Source organism: Spermophilus citellus, assembly GCF_964194105.1.
Source record: "Spermophilus citellus genome assembly, chromosome: 5".
Lineage (NCBI taxonomy): Eukaryota > Metazoa > Chordata > Mammalia > Rodentia > Sciuridae > Spermophilus > Spermophilus citellus.
The window spans coordinates 128858807-128878721 of record NC_138186.1 but is presented as its reverse complement, the minus strand read 5'-3'; the positions used below and the strand labels follow the sequence as shown (position 1 = coordinate 128878721).

At 36.5% G+C, this 19915-nt stretch overlaps 1 long non-coding RNA gene across 4 annotated transcripts in view; it reads right to left on the bottom strand.

Annotated features, from left to right (window-relative positions):
- LOC308650007 overlaps window positions 1-19915 on the bottom strand; it is a 65989-nt gene that overhangs the window by 17940 nt on the left and 28134 nt on the right. For 3 of the 4 annotated variants that reach the window (XR_014022212.1, XR_014022213.1, XR_014022214.1), the window contains 2 exons: window positions 18226-18339; window positions 17336-17492 (listed from right to left, as the gene is read on the bottom strand). This is a non-coding gene — a long non-coding RNA (uncharacterized lncRNA). Of the gene's footprint in view, window positions 1-17335; window positions 17493-18225; window positions 18369-19915 lie in introns of all 4 variants that reach the window. The other variant, XR_014022211.1, reaches the window with a different exon arrangement.

Genomic DNA, 19915 nt, shown 5'->3' with positions numbered 1-19915 from the left:
CATGCAGGTGTCCACCATTTCCCCCCCATAGCATGACCTCTCATTCTTCTTTTGAGGTCAATGAATATAATAAACTACGTTTTCAGTGGCAGTTATCTCTTCAACTGTTGGTCTTACCATACCTGAATAAAAGTACACCTATTAAAACAAAGTGGAGGCAGGAAGAGAGAACAAGGAAGGTGGGTATTAGCTGAATCTGAGTGGCAGAGAATCTTCATGTTTTGTCTGTGGTATTCCACCCAAAAAGGACACAATGGCTGTCTCCTTTCAAAATCAGGACACAAGTAGAGCTGGTGTGGAGGCCACTAGTTGAAGTCCAACTAATAAGCAGGACAAATACAAAGTGTGGGGGCGTGGAGTCGGATAAAAAATATCAACAAATTACGATTGCCAAGCAGCTTAGCAAACACCATCTTGGAAGAGTTGCAGCATCAATCAGCAATCAGTTGAGGGGTTTTCTTGAGGTTTCTCAGTTGAGAGAACTGTCTGCGAGAGGAGGCAGTCATTGTCACTTCTGCAGTATGCAGGCTTCTGTCCCTTCAAAGGAATCCTAGGAAGATCCCCTGCTCATAAACCTTGACAGATTACATAGGGATGGTCAGCAACTCCCAGGGGAATAAAGCAAAATTTCTCCATTGTAACAAAGTAATCAATACTAGAACCTCAATGTCAAGCCTCCATTGAACAACTATCAACACCTCTTGCTTCTCCCAAATTCTTCATCCATTACTTAAGTGTGCAGGATAATTTCTTCTCAACATGGTTGCATGCATTTTTCTTCTCCCAGCTAAGGATATTGGAACACAAAAGAATTCCCCCAATTCCTGAACCAAATAATAGGATGTCTTCAGTAGTCCTCCCAGTACTGTTCTCTAGGCTTAAACTTAAGAAAAAAAATGCTGGAATGATAGTGGTGAGTGGTTTCTGAGAAAAACCACATATGCTGCAATTCATTAATTAATTTTAGTGCTTATCACATTAACTGTTATACCATTTCCCAACCAGTAAAAAATATTCAATGTTTAATAAATAATGTGTCTACATTGTTGTGTATCCCTTAAGTATACGGACTGGCTAATTCTTTGCAAGAGAAACAGACTCAGCACTCTAAAGAGAGCAAACTTGCATAAATCAAGCAAAGCCTCCACCCATAACTTTTAAATAAGACATACATACATACTCAGGGACACAAACATGTATATAGCAAAGTGACTATTTTAAAAGTTTTCAGTGTTTCTGAATATAAAAATCTTCTTTTTCTTTTCACAGATTTGCAGTTTCTGAATATAAAAATCTTTTTTTCTTTTCACAGATTTGCAGTTTAGCGGTCCCAAGTGCTGGAGGTTCTCCATGCCAACAGGATACTCTCCCTGCAGCATGAAAGGCTCTTTGTTACTGTGTTCTTGTGCTCGTTTTCCATTTAGAATGTTTCAGAATACCACAGTTATTCCATACTCTATTATAAATAAAATAAACACAAATGGGGCTTCAGAAAAGTGGTAGAAGCTAAAAGAGGTTTTTTTTTAAATAAAGACATTATAGTATTATGGATAGAAGACCATGAATACTCTTGTATGATAAGGCATTAAGACTTCACCATAGGGACTGAGAAAGGAAGTTAAGTAGTTTATATAGGAAAGCATTTGATCATATTTACAAATTAGAAAAACCAGAAGTCAGAAGGATCAGGCAAGTGGATCAGGCAAGGCTGATTCCAGGTAGGGTGATCACAAAGTTTTTACCAAACCGGAACACTTTGAAAGTAAAAACACTGAAAAGCAGGCATAAACTGGGAGTGTCCCCAAAATTCTAAGATGTATAATCACCCTTATTTGAGGAGATTTGGGCACACAGAAACCATTTGAGACATTTCTGACATGATCTATGTTGGAGGCCAAGAAATCTGAAAGAAAGTGATATCAGTGGGGATAAAAAGAATGGTTGAATTTGAAAGAAGATGAACCCAGGAAGCTTTGATTAATGGTTACAAAGAATGAAGATAAGTGAGAGGACTTCTACCATCATCCCTGATATTTTTAAAACTTTGAAGATATCTCATCTTGGGCTGGGGTTGTGGCTCAGTGGTAGATCACTTGCCTAGCATGAATGAGGCACTGGGTTCAACCCTTAGCACCTCATAACAAAAAAAAAAAGTAAATAGATATCCCATCTCTCCACCCATTAATAGCACTTCAGTCTAGAACCCTGATGGACTTTGGACTGACTGAATTAGGTCACCTTCCCATATCAGAAGTAAGAGAAAACAATAGGAAAAGGGAAAATGAATTTAATCACAGATCAGCCAAAACCAGGAATGCAGCTAATCTGCCTCTGCCTGTTCTATTGAGTCAATAAAATCCATAAGAAGAAAAGCCAGGAAATAGGCATATGTAGATTTAGTCTGGCTGTGCTAGCTAGCCAGAGATAGAAGACAATGCCAATTTCATTGGTGCCCACCAAAACCTGGAGTTAGTGGCAGCTTTTCACTTTCCATTCGCAGCATAAGGAAGCTGGTACAGAGAAACAGAGATTATCAGGAAATCAGAAAGCAAAAAGCAATTGGGGGCTTTCAATTTCAAAGAGGCACTGTTACACTTACAAGAAACAGGAAAGAAACTGAAAATCAATGACTTATTCTTGAGTCCATCAGAAAACAGGTTATATGGCAAGCCACCACTCGCAAATCTAGCAAGACAGGAAAATCCAGAGTGAAAGGCTAGCTATATTCACATGGAAAAGAAACCTCTGGAACCATGCACTATTAGGGAGACTTAAAATGGTAATCTGAATGAACTGCTGGAAGCTGAATGTAATCTAGCAGGAGAATGATAAACTCCATAGGGAATATTAGAGAATTGCCCACACTTCCAGGGGTTCTACCTCCAGAAATCCCACTAGGCTCTTCTCTGATAAGCCAAGAGAATCCCCCTGTGGCTCTGGCTATGGGGGGAGGGAAGAGCCATAGAGTGGTCTCCGAAACATAGGACAAATTCTAGGAGAAAAAAACTTCAACAGAGCCTTATCAATCGTGTGAACAGGGCACTCCCCACAACTCCTGCCTTTTCTAGCCTTCTTGTCTCATATGGAGAGGGAAAAGGTGAAGAAATACTTGTGAAAGTCTTAGTCCTTAACTCAGGGCCAGTAAAAAAGCTGAGATTTATTCAGAAGATTATTGACTACTTACTTTCCTCACATTTTACCACTATACCAAGAAGGCTTTGATAAAATAACAGTGGATTGCAATTTAAGAGCTGCCAGATGCAGAGACTGTCTACGGAAGAGTTCCTATGGAAACCCAGAGTCAATAAGAGAGACAAAATCAAGGACACTAGAGGAATTTGAAGCCTCTAGCACTTATAACTGCAGCAAATATTAAACATGGCCCAAACCAACTTACAGCAGATTAACATGATACCTTACACTAAAAGAGAACTTTAAAGCTAATATCCCATATATTCCACAAAAAATTATAAGGCATCCTAAAAGGCAAGTCAAAAAATTTTTGAAGAGAGAAATAAGCATCAGACCCAGATCTGGATATGATAGCAGTTTGGGGATAATCAGACAGGAAATTTAAATTAACTATGGTTACAATGTTAAAAATTTCAACTGAAAAAGTAGAAAGCATACAAAGCAACTTGGTAATGTAATAAATGTGATGGAATCTCTTAAAAAGAGATCAAAAGGAAAATGTAGAAATTAAAATCACTTCAACAGAAATGAAGATGCATGGTGGACTCATCGATACACTAGAGGAAAGAATCAGTGAGCTTAAAGATAAGTCAATAGAAACTTCCCAAACTGACATAGAAAGAATAAATGAATTAAAATATATACATATGTGTGTGTGTGTGTACATGTGTGCGTATGTGTATACATATATATCTCAAAGAACACCGTGGCAATGTCAAAAGATCTAACCTATACATAATTGAAACACTAGAAGTGAAAAAAAAAAGAAAATGAAACAGAAGAAATTTTAGAGATCCATGAAGCTCAGAAAACACCAAGAAAGTGAATTTTAAAATGTACACTTAGAAATATCATGTCCAAATCAAAGACAAAAAGAAAAACTTGAAAGGAGAGCATGAATGGCTAGTGATAACTCCCAGGCATTAGTGTGGATGGCACCTAGGAGATGGGGAGACAGGCTAGAGAAACTTTCGCCCTGAATTCAGCCCTGTATTTGTTCTTGTTTCTCTATAACCTTCTCCTCAGCATCTGTCAGCTCTCGGGCATCTCTTCATTCTACCTGGATTCCTACATCAACATTTTAGAAACCACCCTAAATTCATGTTCTCCCTTCCCTTCTGTTATCCAGCTTTAGTACTGCTCTGTACCACTTTTTAAAATAATATTACTTCTAGTCTTAATTTTTTACAGTGTCACTGATTTTTTTCACTTTCTTGGATACTTAAACACTTTAACATAATAAGATAATGTGTTTTCCTTGTATAAAACTAAGAAAATTGAAAAGAGTATAAGAAAAAGAAAATAAATCAAATAAAAACAGTGTAAGAAAAACAAAATCACTCATAATTCTATAGTCCAGAGTTAACTGCCATTAACAAGTGATATAGCTTCCAGTGTTTTGCTCTCTGGACATAGCCACCCCTCTCCTATCTCTTGTTCTAACCCTTGCTGTTCTATTTGTCTGGAATTCTCTCTCCATACTTTAATGTGCTTTCCAGAACAGTGGCTAAGCATGATTATATGAACCCCAAAGAGCTAAAATCTTGGCACAAAATGCAAGGTACCTCAATTGCCCAGTGTGTTTATCTTAGTGTGTATGAGGATTAGCCATGGTGACCCAATACTCTCCATTAAACTGTAAAGGCTCAGTCCTTAGCATTGATATTGTATGTCAGGGAGCAATGGCAGAAGGAATCTAATCAGACAGATAGTTCTCTCTGTGCTTGGTGTTGGATTCAGGACAAATCCACACACTTGTTTTCTCCAGACTAAGATCCTAGATTCTTGGATGATTCTTCTTCTTCTTCTTCTTCTTCTTCTTCTTCTTCTTCTTCTTCTTCTTCTTCTTCTTCTTGTGGGTGGTGGGGGAAGTCTTAAAGAGCGATACCATTTTGTTTTACTTTCTAGAAAGAAGTATAGCAGAATAAGTGATTGATTGGGTGAAATAGGGGCAAAGATAATCATATTATAATCATATTTGTGTCCTAAAGTTTGAAACAGTTCATGGAAGTTCCTGTTCTGTACTTGTTCTTTACAGATAGGAGCTGTATGTATCTGTAGGAAGCATTTCAAAAAGCCAATGATCATCTCATCAACACGTAAGCCAATTGCAGCATTGTCTTGCTTTACTCTTAATAGCAAAACAAATGTGCTATTACTTCTCAAAGCAAACACCATCTTTTAAACTAAAGAAAATTGAGAAACTCCCTCTCTTTCATCAAATATATGTTAACTTCATTCATTCATCGGGGCTAATTTTTTTTCCTGGGTTTTTTTTTTTTTTTTGGCATTACAAAAGACAATACATAGGCCTTCATTAAACAAGCTCACGAAATAACACTTCAATTAAGAACAAAGCCAGTATTATGGCAAGCAAGTTATGATATATAGTCTTGTCCAATTAACTCCAGTCAATGCAATTACAAAAGATCTCTTTCACGATCCTGGTTGACAAATGTTAAAAGGTATTTATTTACCTGCCTTGCAAATGGACAATTTTCTATTCAAAGGCTACCAAAGAATGAATGAATGTTTTTAAAATCTTGTAACTGTCAATGTAGGAAGAAAAAAAAAAACATAGGACATTAGAACTCTTCAATGGAACCTATTGATTTTTATTGAATTTTCAGCACTGTATTTATTGCCTTTCTGTAGGTCTTCACAGTAAAACTCATTTCACCCCTGAGGCTATCACAGTAAAAAAGATACTTCTTTCTCATGAACAAGTTCCACACAGTTAAGATTTGCATGGTGTACTCAATCATAGATTTTAAAAAATCATGTTCTTAATTATCTACAATTTTATACAAGAAAAGCAACTACTGTGATTACTCCAGGAACAAAAAAGCCTCTCCATATTCCTTCTAAACAGCAACATTGCATAAGATAAAAAGAAGAAAACATGTATTTTATTTTGAAGTAAGCATCAAAAGAGCTTGCCTGGTGGGATTATAAGAGTCCAACTGGGCTAAGAGTAGCTCAGGTTAGAAGTTCCACACTGTGGGAGGGGCTGGGAAGAACAGCAGCCCTTTCAGGAGCTGCAGAGAGGGCTGTGAGACTGAGAGGCTACTTTCATCCTTTGTCTGGGACAAATGCAGGGCCGGATCCATGCTCTTAAGTGGATGCAGAGTGAATAAAGAACATGCCTGGTATCCAAGAGCTGATTCTCCACTGAGATTCAGGATCACCCTTTTTGATTTGGGAGGTAAAGGAATCTACAAATGTTAGAGAAAGTATGTGTCTTTTTGACGTGAGCTTAATGTAGTTGGATCCTTCTTTGCTCATCTGGTCTCTAATCTCCAGTCTCTCCAATTACAAGGGGAAAAAGTAGATAAAATGAGAGAATGAAAACACCATGTAGCAATTTTTCCATATTTCTTTTTCCAATCTGAGTTGTAATAGAGGTCAAAATTGAGCTTATGTCTCAAAAGTATGGAGAAGTATGCAGAAAAAGGCTGAGCTGAAAGACACAGGGATATATGGGCTTTTGATCTTGTTCCAAGTTACCCAACCAAATACTCTTATTCAAAGTTCTGCCCTCTCTCAAACTCCTACTTCTGCATTAGACATTCCCAAATAATTCAGCCAAAGGGATCTTCTAGAATCAAACCACTTAATGCTGGTAATGCTCATTTGGCACTAAATGCTTATGTCCTCAAATGATCATTCACACATGTTGGATTTGAAGTAACTTTAAAACATTCTAGTTGAGAATTCCAGCAGAAAATTGAAAGCAAGAGTTTGTCACTCACAAGGACCCAGTGTAGAGATAAAGAGATTATAAGGTGGAAATCTTTACTGGGCTGTAATTGGAACCAGAAGAAAGAATGTAAATATATAAAGGAATGTAAAGTGGGAAAAGAATTTGAAAAAAATCTGAAGAATAACATTACTTAAGCAGTAATAATAGAAAAATTAGTGCAAGAGAATTGTTAGATATCAGAAAGGCAGGAAAATGGTTGCTTTGGGTATGTTTTTAGTTTCCCCAAAGAGGGGAGAGGGGGTCATGTTTGTGATTTCTGTATTTTCTAGACAACCTATCACAATTCAATGTATAATAATAAACCCTAAATACTTATTTATTGAACAAGATATATAAGAAGAATCATAAATGTTGCTCTTATTTTTCTATTGTTATTACTTTCTTAGCCTTGTAACACCAGGACCACTTCTCTCAGAGGACAGTAAGTGGCAGCAGCCAGCCTGCTAATAAAGGACTGTCACCTCCAGGGGGCACTCCAAGAGAGGCATACTGAATAAAGGTCAAGATTAAGGATTTAGCTGGGTCATAGTGGTGAACTGAGTATTTGTTGAATTAGAAGGGATAAGATCCTGCTTAGCATGGTTGAATCTTTGGTTCTTTGGAAATCAAACCTTTTTAAAATTCCACATGACAGCATGCAGGTCCAAGCTTGACTCCCATTTGGAAATATTGTCCTAACCTGCCCCCATATCCTGAAACTAAACAAAACACTACAGTAGAATTCATGGATTTAAAATAATGGCCAAGGGCTACCCATAGTGATCAGCATGTTTGGCTCAAGATATGGGTGGGGGGCTAGGTCCAAGAATTTGAACAACTTTAGACTTTGAAATAGGCATAAATTTATCATTCTGCCATAGCCTCTACTACTTCTTTCATCTGATAGATGGCATCTTTTATAGATTCTTGCTACTTTTTTTTTTGAGTTGGCAGATATTATTTGAATTTGTAAGTACATTTTTATACTTTCCAAATCTTCATGGTGAAGATTTGAGTGTTCAGTACCTCTTAAATTCCTGCATCCTTCATCAGAAAAAAACAACAGCTTTATTTCCTTTCTCTGAGATCATGTTTTGTTTCACATGGGGTAGCTTAGCAGAAAAGGCTGAGGATTTTGTGCATGCGCCACAGAAATTACCTGTCTGTTCTGACTTTTTTGCCTTTTGGTTCAGTCTCTTCCCTTATTATGTCTACCTCTGTAGAGTTGGAATTGGGGAGTGCACCTCTTAGAGAGAACAAGTCTGAATGCTTCTTTTGGATCGTAAAACTTATCATAAATAATTCAATAGAAAATACAAATAAGACTTGAAAACAAATTATCCAGTACTAGATGTTAATCAAACCTTGATTTTCTTATACTCAGAGAAAATGAAGTGTGCTGAAGTGAAAACCTTCCCCATAGTTCTATGATTGCATCCAAAGCAGGAGACTTCACATTCTGATACAAATGAACATTTCAAAGCAGGAGGGATTGGACAACCTCCATGAAGCAGGCACACTGCCATTGGGCTGGATTTCCTAGGGTACAAAAGGCTCTTCTGGTATCCTAAAAGTACAAACATGTCAGGTCTCACCATGGGTACCGGGAAAATCAGATAGAAAAGGGTATACCAAACTTTAGACTACCTATTTGTTTTTGTTTTTGTTTTTGCGGGGGAGCTTTGTGCATATTTTGCAAACTCAAGAAACCTGGTGTTTAATTTGTCCATCCAACCAAAACAGCATTAAGTGTTTACTGTGTGTTGGGATCTATATACACATAAAGGTACAAGGCAAGGTCCCTGCCTCTAAAACCTGACAGATCAGCACTACAGGCAAAGGTAGATGGATGTCCTGTCTCTACCCAGATCCACAGCAATATTTAATCTTGAATCCATAGGGAAAGTACTGTGAACCCACAATACTTATAAGAGGAAGTACCAAATATTAGCATTCCCAGGTATGAGACATTTCAGACATATTTTTTATGGTGATTTTCAGGGTCCCATGGCAAAGATTTTAAATGAACTTGATCAAAAGTCAAAAGAAGCCCTTTCACATGCTCTTGCTGAAGAACTTGGCATTGAGACTGTACCTAATTGAGAGGCTTTGTTGGCTGAAGTGTGCTGGCTTCAAGCCCAATCACAGGACCCCTTGGAACAATTAGTAAGGCCATTAGTTTGCATGCCTAATCCCAAGTGACCTTGTATGAGTCTCCCTCTTTCTTGGGATTTGCAGGTCCCATGGTTTGGTAGCATGGGAGAGTGACACATTCACTAATCCTGCTCTTTTTTCTCTCTCACCCTTATAGATTGCCACAGGCCACTGACTCCCATAAATGGAGATAGAATCTTTTTTTTTTTTAACAACTTGACAGTGAAGCTTACATCAGAGCATATAAAAATTACAGGTGATGTTAACTTTGAACATCAATCTGACTATACATGTTTTCTTCTTTTGGCCTTAGTAATAATTCCCCCTCCCTTTTTAAAAGAAACTTTAGTAACCAAGTGTAACTGGTTTAAATGCTACCAATTAATTTCATTTCTTTTTTCCTTGATCATTATTATTTCTTAGAATCTTATTGCATACTGGATTTGTACTTTTTTTTTTTTTAGTATTAATAGAGTGACTAACCAATGCAGTAACTAGCTATCTTAAATACATGATGTATTATTTACTTCATTCCTCAGACATTTTCTCTATATTTTTTAAAAATATATTTTAGTTGAGTTCCTCTATATCTTTGTCTTTAAAAAGAGCAAAACAAATAAAAAAATAAAAGAAACTAAATTCAACAAAACTTTTATAAGCAAAACCAAAAAGTAAAAGTAAAACCTGGGCAAATATAAATTATTTAAGCTCCATTTTCCATTATCATGGCCTGGCTTTGACATTTCATTTTTGCCAAACTGTTTGTTTCTGGTTCTATGGAAAATATTTTGAGAAAATAACTTGGAAGAAGCAGAGGAAACAGTTCTTTAAATAAAATAAATGTATATAGTGGTATAAGATCATTAGCAGATGGTTTTTAGCAAAATTATACTTTAAAAATGATGACAGCTGAGGTTCCCAAGCATCTTTCTCTGTTTTTTTTTTTCTTTTTCTTTTTGTTATTTAGTTTCTTTAGCTGCTCTTCATGAATCTCTATCCTGTTAGGTAGCACAAAATCAAGTCTTAACAAATAACATCTTAATTACTTATGGTTTATAGCTCCTTTCCTACTGATATGGTCAAGGTTTTCTAAGTTAAATTCCAAAGAATGTTCTTGAAGAGAAAGCATTCTTTCTCTGAAGCCTGACTGGGGGTTAAGAAGTTTGACATTAGGCACCATTCCATCTAAGGACTGGTTTCCAGAACATAGAACCAGGCATGCAATAGTGACCACTCCATAGAGATTCTCCACCATGAACTTCAGATCTTGCTGTGAATACTCCTGAGCTAGACCTATTGAAACCCTATGAAGAAAAGACCCCAAATTAGAATCAAGTGAGAAGCTGTAGTCTGTCTGAAGATAAAACAAAACAAAAATTACCTTGAAATTGTTTAAGTAAAACTAAAATTAATAGTTTCAATGAATAATTATACATATTTTTTCAAAAATTATTTAAACATCTATTTAACCTGAAACAAATGCAGAAATGGAAAGTATTTTATTTTCCTGTAACAAATACCCAGTTTTGTCTATGGCCTTCAAAACCTATTAGTTGCACAATAGCTGTTACTTCACTCATGAGCCCTGAACCCTGTTCCCAAATCATAGCCCAAATGGTTCCCACACTCTCCGCCCACCTTCCCCCACCTGTAGAGGGGCTAATCTTGACCAAATACGAATTATACAGATCTGTACATCATTAGAGAGACTTTGTATAACTAGACCCAAAATCCTAGTTTTGCTCTATGGCCCATATGAATTGATCTTTTGCTGTTTGTGAAACAAATGCTAAATTTCAGTGTTTAAATTTGAAAAGATGTTCAAATTTGGGAGAAAACAATGAATCAAAATCAAGGAGAGAATATTTATCTTCTTTATTGTAATGTACATCGACAAAATTCACTAAATACTTATTGACTGTTTAATAAAAAACAACAACAAAAAAATCTAAATAATAGCTTAAGTGTTCTATCTTTTCAGGTAATTGGCTAATGTAATCAGGAGGGGTTAATATAAGACTATATAGAAAAACATGTGCTGATTTTTGTCACATATGATATCATCAGATGCTAACAGATATGGTGAAATTAGGCCATTTCTCAAATAGACAATTGATTAAAATATGTAAAAGGATTTTCTGCTTTTAATGCAATTTTTTAATATTTTTCTTTTCTACTTATAAATATTTGTATACCACCTTTCTAAGATTTGACATATTTCACCATAAAAATAAAATACATAGACAAAACTCTGGTGCTATACTTATTTTAAATCTAATCACTCAAAATTTCCATATAAAGATTGTGTCTTGAGTTTTTCCCAGAAAGTCTAAAATGTCTATAGTCACAGATGTGTTCTCCCCTACAGACAAAAAACAGGCAGCCTGTTTCTGTGTGCCTTTTATCAGTTCTGACACATCCCAACTCCTGCTTCTTCAGAAGTACCCAGAATGTAAATGAATACTGCCCCGCCTCACTAAAATTAGTGTTCTTATCTAACAAAGGCATTGGGTTCTGTTTCATGTGCCTTCTGAGCTCACACTATATTTATTAGAAGAAAGGGCAGAGTACTGTTCCCAACACTGCTTGGTGATGGCTGCCTCCCTGTACTATTTTAAAGATTTTGACTCGTTCACATTTCAAGGTAACAAAAATGGAAACCACTGCTTTGGATTTTGAGTTGTAACAAATGGCAAGTGTTGTTAAATATATCATAGATTATAAGAACCTCTGAAAGGGTAATTTTTTTTTTCCCACTGAAACTGTTACAGGAAATTGGGAGAAAATAGCAAATCCCCTCAGCCTTGAGCAAAACCTGAATAAACTTTTAATAATCATCCTGAAGCAGATATGTTTCCTTTTCTTTTACCACAATAACTCAATTATTTGTTTAGGACTTCCCATTTCTGCATCCGGACTATTATTGCCACTCTTCACTATGAAATTTCTCTTTTACTCTCACCATTGTTTTCAAGTTCTCTGATTCATCTTGAGTCCCAACCACAGGCAGATAAAACTCACCTTCCTAAATCTCTCACACTTGAGCTTTTGGGTAGATGCTGTTCATCCAGTGACAACACAGTGATACCCAAACCTACTCCAAATGTCCCATCTTCTCTACAGATGTTAGATGCATGCTGTCTAAAACAATAGACACCAGCCACATGTGACTACTACATGTGACTACTCTGTTACCATGTGCCATTTTCCATGTAGACTGTCCCCAAATTATAATGATTTGACTTAATGATAATTGGACTTTACAATTGTGCAAAAGTGATACCCATCCAGTAGAAACCTTACTTCAAATTTTGGCTTTTGATCTTTTCCCAAGTTAGCTATAATATGCTTTTGCAGTGCTGAGCAACAGCAGCAAGCCACAAGTCCCAGTCAGTCATGCACAATCATGGGGTAAAATAACCCGTAATCTACAGTGCACTGTGTTGCTGAACTGTGATATTCAGAGGCAGGTGTATTAGATGCATTTGTAACTGACATCAGTTGAAAAAAGAAAACAATATATATATATATGACATTTTAACTATTTCTTTTGCCATCACCTTAGTCCAAAGCATCATGTTCACTTGCCTGGATGACCTCCTAATTTACAACCCTTCCATTGAAGTTCCCCTTATAATATTTCCAGAAAAACAATTGATTTGTAAAAATGTAGATCAGATTACCTTACTCTCAAAAATATCCAGTGGTTTCTCATTAACTAATGAGAATAAAACCTAGACCCTTGATCATGATCTACAAATCCCTCCATGGTGTGTGCTCCATCTTCTCAACCTTGTCATTTTGGTTCTCCTTCTATTCCTAAAACACAGCAGTTCATCATGGGGTTCCTCTATCTTGGAGGCCTGTATCTTGTCACCTTTCACCCTGTGCCCTCAGCTCTCATCACAGGGTTGTACAGCCAGATCCCAAAATATACTGGAGTCCCAAGTTTACCTACAATTCCAAATAGAATACCCAACACCAAAAGGTCATTTCAGTACATGCTATTGAATACAAGAATATAAGTTTACAACAGCTTCCAGAGCTTACAGTGTGGACATGTGAAATAGAAGGCATTTCTTGCCTTCTGTCTGAAAAAGCTCTTCTTCCAAATATGTCATCATGGGTCCTTCTTAACTTCAAGTCTAAATCCCAATGTTATCTTTTCAAGGAGTTTTTCCCTGGACCTAATGTTGCTACCTCATTCCTAGTTATTGGCTTTTGTCAAAAATAATTGCTATCAGAAAGGTTTCATTCATTTACTGGGAACCAAGGCCAGGCTTTTACTCATACAACAATTTATAGAGGCAAAGAAGATAGAATTTCTTTCCATGGTCTATTAACTAATCTATTAACCAGCTAGTAGTAAGGAAAAATAATAGAAATTATATGTAATATATTTCACTTTGAAATTTAATTTAATCCAAGGATTTAAATTGCCTCTTCCAGTTTGATTTGGAATAAATATTTCATCTTTTAAATATTTCCTCAACACCTTGCTTTCCTCAAGTTGGAAGAGGAATTCATACATCACTGTAGCAACATGGAAAGGAGATTCCCCGTCCTCATGCTGGTTCTGGGGTAACTCAACTATGTTCAATGTTTATTATGATCCTATTATTCTAAATTGGTCACAAGCATTGTTTAATTCAATCATTGTAACAGCTCCATGAGGTAAATACTTTTATCAGTCTTATTTTATGAAGAAAATGAGGCAGACAGAGGAAATGTTTTTTGTATAAAATTAAACCCCTGTAAATGGCAGGGGCAAGAATTGTGCCCAGTCAGTCTGCCCCATAACCACCATCCTATGCTGCCTGTTTTTATACTGGCTGGGATCCAGTGATCTATGGTTGGCTGGGTCCCACCCTTGGGTTTTCTGGAACTGTTTGCTGCTGACATCTGTATTTGAAGAATTGTGGTTGAGACTACTTGGCTTGGCCAGGGACAGGGCTGTCAACTCAGCATTCATATTGCAGCAGGCCTGAGGAAGCTTCAGGAGAGTAAACAACACACTGGATCAGCCTGTCTATACCAATTCACCAACTTACCTAGTACGACTCCTCCACTTTTTGTGTGGACACTCTTCAGTGGACTCCTCCTAGAGAGCCAATGGGGACTGGGGACAAATCCGTTGTTCTCTTTGTTTTCCTTCATGGGCATGTGTTCCATGTCTGACTCTCCCCTGCCACCCAACATGTCTTGGTCTTCTCTTTTTTTTTTTTTTAAAGAAAGAGTGAGAGAGAGAGAATTTTTTTTTAATATTTATTTTTTAGTTCCCGGCGGACACAACATCTTTGTTTGTATGTGGTGCTGAGGATCGAACCCGGGCCGCACGCATGCCAGGCGAGCGCGCTACCGCTTGAGCCACATCCCCAGCCCCATGTCTTGGTCTTCTCTATCCTGTTCTGTTCATCAGCCACTGACTCAAGGACATATTCTGCCTGCCTGCTTTGCAACTCAATTTTCACTACCATTTGTCTTTCTTTTTCTGAAGAAACATTTGTCATTATCTAATTTCCAAGGGCTACACCAAGAAGATCACTATTATGGAACATGATGTGTAAGTGAGAGAGATTCAATCACATTAGTTTAATACTTGTCAAATATTATTCCTACCTCACTTGATTGTCTCCCCCAGAAGAATATAGGTTTAATGACAGCAAAGATTTTAAATGACCCTGTCAGTACACCAGCTTGCTGACTTCTAAATCTCAGGAGTTTGCTTTCTTAAATCATAGGAAACGACCCTTAATAAGGCCTATGCAATACTTAGAAGAATGAGATGCATTGTAAAACATTTCATCCATCAAATATCTGTCATACTGCCAGGCCAGGTGGGGTGATAATTGTGTTTGCATGTATCAGCAAATAATAACGCTAATAGATGAAATCACTTCAAATAATTAACTTACTCATAGCTTTTTTTTTCTTTTAAAAATTGGCTACAAAAACTGACGTTGTGAAGAGCCAGAAAGAATTATACGTGTAGAAAAGATTGCTATAGCACCACCCTGTATGCCTAACTATTGACAAGGCAAAGTCAGCAGCAATACAAAAACACACATGCTTGCACACACACACAAACACACACACACACACGTGCACACGCACAAATGTAATAGTCAATAACCTGAAGAGAACCCTAATTATTGGTTAAAGTAAAGAATGAAGGAGTAACCTTGCTGCGTACACTTAGGTAAAAAGAAGATAATTCAATGTGTTTGATATGATTATAATTTGTTTACTGTATTCATTTCCTATGGCTGCTATTAAAAATTACCATGGTGGCATAAAACAACAGAAATGTATTTTTTTATGGTTCTGGAGACTAGAATTTCAAAATCTAGAGGCGAGCAATACCATGTTCCCTCTAAAGGTTCACCCCTAACTTCTGGTAGCTGCCATCATATATTGGCATGTGGATATGTCCCTCCAACCTCGGCTTTTATCTTCACATCAGCATTCCTGTGTATCAGATCTCCCTCTGCCTACTTCTTGTAAGGAGATATGTAGTAGCATTTGAATCTCACCCACGTAATCCAAGATAATCTCCAGGCCAGAAAAGGAGAGGACACAAACAAGAAGAAGAATATCTAATTTCCTGGCATGATATCCACCATGGTCAAAAGAATTGGCCTTTAGAAATTTCTGTATTTCCATGACCAGAAAAATCTCTGGCCCTCATTGTTCTAGCTCTCTCATAGTGTGTTACTACTAAACTTTGCCTAGATTTGTTAAGTGAAGGTCTCCTTTTACCATTTTTATGTTCATTTGAAATTAAGCTCTTGATGATCTTGTCCACTATAAACTGATATTTACCAAAATATGCAATGATGTAAGTACTTGCCACCTCAATTCAAATGACACATGAGAAATACATAGAGGATATAAATAAGTTAACTCATTTTTTTCCTGTCCTCCAATTTTTCCCACTTCCATCCCATATCCCACCTCAGTCCTCAAGTGACATGAGCATAGGGAAAGGGGGAGATAGCTGTGTATGTGTGACTCTGCCATTGTAGACTCCAGAGGAAGTTTGGAACCACTCTGAAGAAAGTAAAAAGCCCAAAACTCTTCAAATGAACATGATTTAATAACAAAAGTGATTTAATCATGTTGGGTCAGTTAGACACTTTTTCTTCATTTAGATTACCTTGAATATGATATCAGCTTGATATTTGATGTACAGACCCCCAAATAAGTCACTTGACACATATGGTAACTCCAAAGCATCAATGACCAAAGACACCATATACTTTAGTGCTCTCAACTTCATGATGGGTGGTATCTGCTTTGTCAATGGATGCCCCAACACCTACCTTCCCATAGATGAGAAAGAGAAATGGAGTAGGGAGAAGGCAGCCCCTGAATAGAAAAATATGGAAGTGCATATGCTGTTTCTGCTCTAGAAGCTGGAACCAAGTTATACAACCCTACGTAGCCACAGCAGAGGCTAGAAAAATGCATGCTATGTCCAATGGTGATTTAAGAGGTAAAATGCTATTATCATGGGTGAGGAGAGCATTATTAGTCATCTCTCCCTTAGTTCATCCTTTCTTTTACTGTGTTAACTGCTTTTATACACAAAGCACATTAAATCCCCTCTGAGTCCTGCTCAGCATCTGGCAATCTATAAAATGAAAGACAAGTCTGTGTCTTCCTCCATATACACTAAGTTTAAAAGAGTTGAATCAGATGACAGTAAGCGTCCTAAAATCTGTAACTTAAAACAGGGAGAAATGGGCAACACTAAACAGTAATCTGTCCATAGTGATTTTCAAGGGCTATTGTGTATGAAATGCAAAGATCCCCTGCCTTAGAGTAAGTTCCTTACATAGTCGGGTGGTCCAGATTCTTCTATATATGAAGAATATAGCCCACCATCCTCTATAGTCCCATGGCTTTGGTCTTTGTGAAGTTCTTTTCAATCTGTTGTTCTCAGTAGTGGCAAGATATATGATGACTGCTCACCTGTTGCAGACTGGTTTACGGAATTATCTGATTTAAAGCTGGAAACATAATAAATCCCTTGTTAACCAGCATTCCTAATAACCATTTTGTGATTGAAGTGTTTAAACCATTTTCTTACACTTAATTTATCTGGATCTGGTCAAATATCAGCTTATGTTAATGTCATTTTAAAGCCAGAAATAAAAGAGAAAACAGAGAACAAGGAGGGAAAGAGAACGTTATAAAAATTAAAATGAACATTTGAACGGAACTTGTAGAATCAAAAATATTCACCTGTGAAAGAAATGCTCTTCCTGAGTAGCTCTCCACAACTGCAAGTGTGGGCAGAAGATTTGGAGCTCATGCCAAGGCTTTTTTGGAACCCAGCCACAAATTTGCTCTTCTTCCTATCCCCTCTTAAAATTACTTAACAAACTGAGACTTTTGACATCTATGAAAAGAAGAAAAACAAATTAAAGGGTTTTAGGAGATTCTATTCACAAGCAGTTTATGAAAATGAACACAAAGACACAACAGAATTTTATTCTTATTAGAAATACCTGTAACTATATCTCACTTGGAAATTTTGGGTAAGCCTACAGCAGGGACCTACTCTCATAGTTACTGAAAGAAAGCATAGTATCTTTATTTTAAAGTAAAAGATACATTCTTGAATTTAGTGATTTTTTAATTGTCTTTTCAAAATCCTCCCTTTGAGAAAATATCTCCATGTTGTCAATATTTAAATATAGTGCTTAGAAAAATCTGCATAAACATGTCACTTTTCCCTTTTATCAGTCTCTTCACTTTAATCTTTTCTTACTGCAATTATGGATATAATCCTAGGTCAAATGTTAGATCACAACAAAAGAAATCCAATTTCATCATTCTCACATCTTGTCTCCGTTCTCTCTGCCAAGGGATAACTTCTGCTACACAGAAAGGCAGCAAAAGCCCACAACCATGTGCAAAAATAGCCCTGCACATACACACAGACACACAGAAAAGTTCCCCCGATACACAAGCACACACACAAACACAAACACCAGACTCCTACAGATGGAAATAAAACTTGAGACAAGTGAATTTCTGTGACAAATTTCCCAAACTGGACCCAAAATAGTCCTTCTACACATAAAACACCAATTTGATGCAAAAAAAAAAAAAAAAAAAAAAAAACTTACCATCTGGTTACTGTCAGTTCTGCAAGTGCATAAAAGGAGGCTCTGTTTTTATACTTTGATTTATTTTTCTTTCACCAAATAGGCTGGATTTCTTCCCCACCGTGTGTATTGTGTCTAGAAAACACATATTTAGTCCTCCTAGTCTGGAAAGTCATGACAGAACTATATCAAATCACTATCATTAGTTTCTACCTATTGCCCCGCAAATATAATAAGCAATATTCACTATTTTATGTAAAAGAATCTCAAATTCTAAAAAAGTGCAGCTCCTGGAATCATCTTCCTTATAGTCTCATGCAAATCAAAGACATAGAGACTGTACCCAGCTTCAGCATGCATTTCCACATGGAATTTGATACAGGAAAAACTAAACCAAAAATTCCAGAAGAAGTGAATTCTTGAACAGTACCCAGGATTCACACTCAATGACCTTATTTGAAGATGTTCATGATATCAATCCTGGTCTACACTGCTAGATTTCCCAACTCCCTGAGCCCTAGCACACAAGCCCAGCACAGCTGCTTTTATTTCCCTAAAATAATGAAAATAGCAGAAACACATCTGTTTGCACGTTCCACTGTTGACAACTTACCAAAAAAATGTTCATCCAATAGTTTTTTATCCAAATAGACAGAGTCGAGTTGGGTCCAAAACACAGAAAGTCTATATGATGTTTTGGTTTTAAGTTTGTGCAAGAAGTTTCAATTTTTGCATTTTCTGTTATGACCAGAAAGAATCTCACTGACTTCTGACAATATTCTTAGTGAAGTTCAAAGTTATTTCCTGGAGTGTCATTACAGTGAGTTGAATGAAGCTCATTCTTACTTTTTATAATGCATATTTTGAGCTAGTTGTTTAATAAAAATGAATTATGCAAACTATTTTAGTCTTCAAAGCAGGGTAAGAGGTACGAATGCATGTATAATGCACAGATGATATGATATAACAGAAGATGCATACAAAGTGTTATCTGCTACATTATTGATGCTTAGCATACTATATTTGGGTTTTTTTTTTTTAGTTTTAACCCCCTTCAAAATAAACCTCAAATTGAAAAATCTAATTTTAAAAAAAATTGGCATAATATGTATGCTTATTTATGAGATAGAGTATTATAATTCAATGCAATGTTCAAAGATTAAATCAGGATAATTTGCATTTCCAATTTCTCAAATATTATCAATTCTCTGTGTGGAAAACTTCAAACTCTACCCACCCCTTTCTTAATAACCCATGTCTGAAAAATGTTTAGTTTAATAAATTAATATTTTTCATAATCTCAGGATAACAAAGCATCCACTGTGATTTTTATCACTCATCAAACAGAGTGAGAATGAGCACAAAGCTACACAGCATGTGAAATTTTGTAAACCTCAAAGAAAAGATGTTTTCAAATGTGTCTGATCAGGATTCCGGGGGGGGGGGGGGACTATAGGAGGATGTCAGCTGAGAAGCTATGATCAATTGGGAAGGTTTTGGGAAGAGAACAAATAAATGGAAATTATTGGCTTCCATTGTATAGTTTGTTTCAACCACATCAAATAGATGTTGAAAATGAATAACCACATGCTGTTAATACTAGCTATCATGCCATTATCATAAACTACTAGAATCAACGTGTTTTAAATACACATCTAACTTTCCTACCTCTGCTATTAAAATTTATTCTTGGAATTAAATCTGAATGATC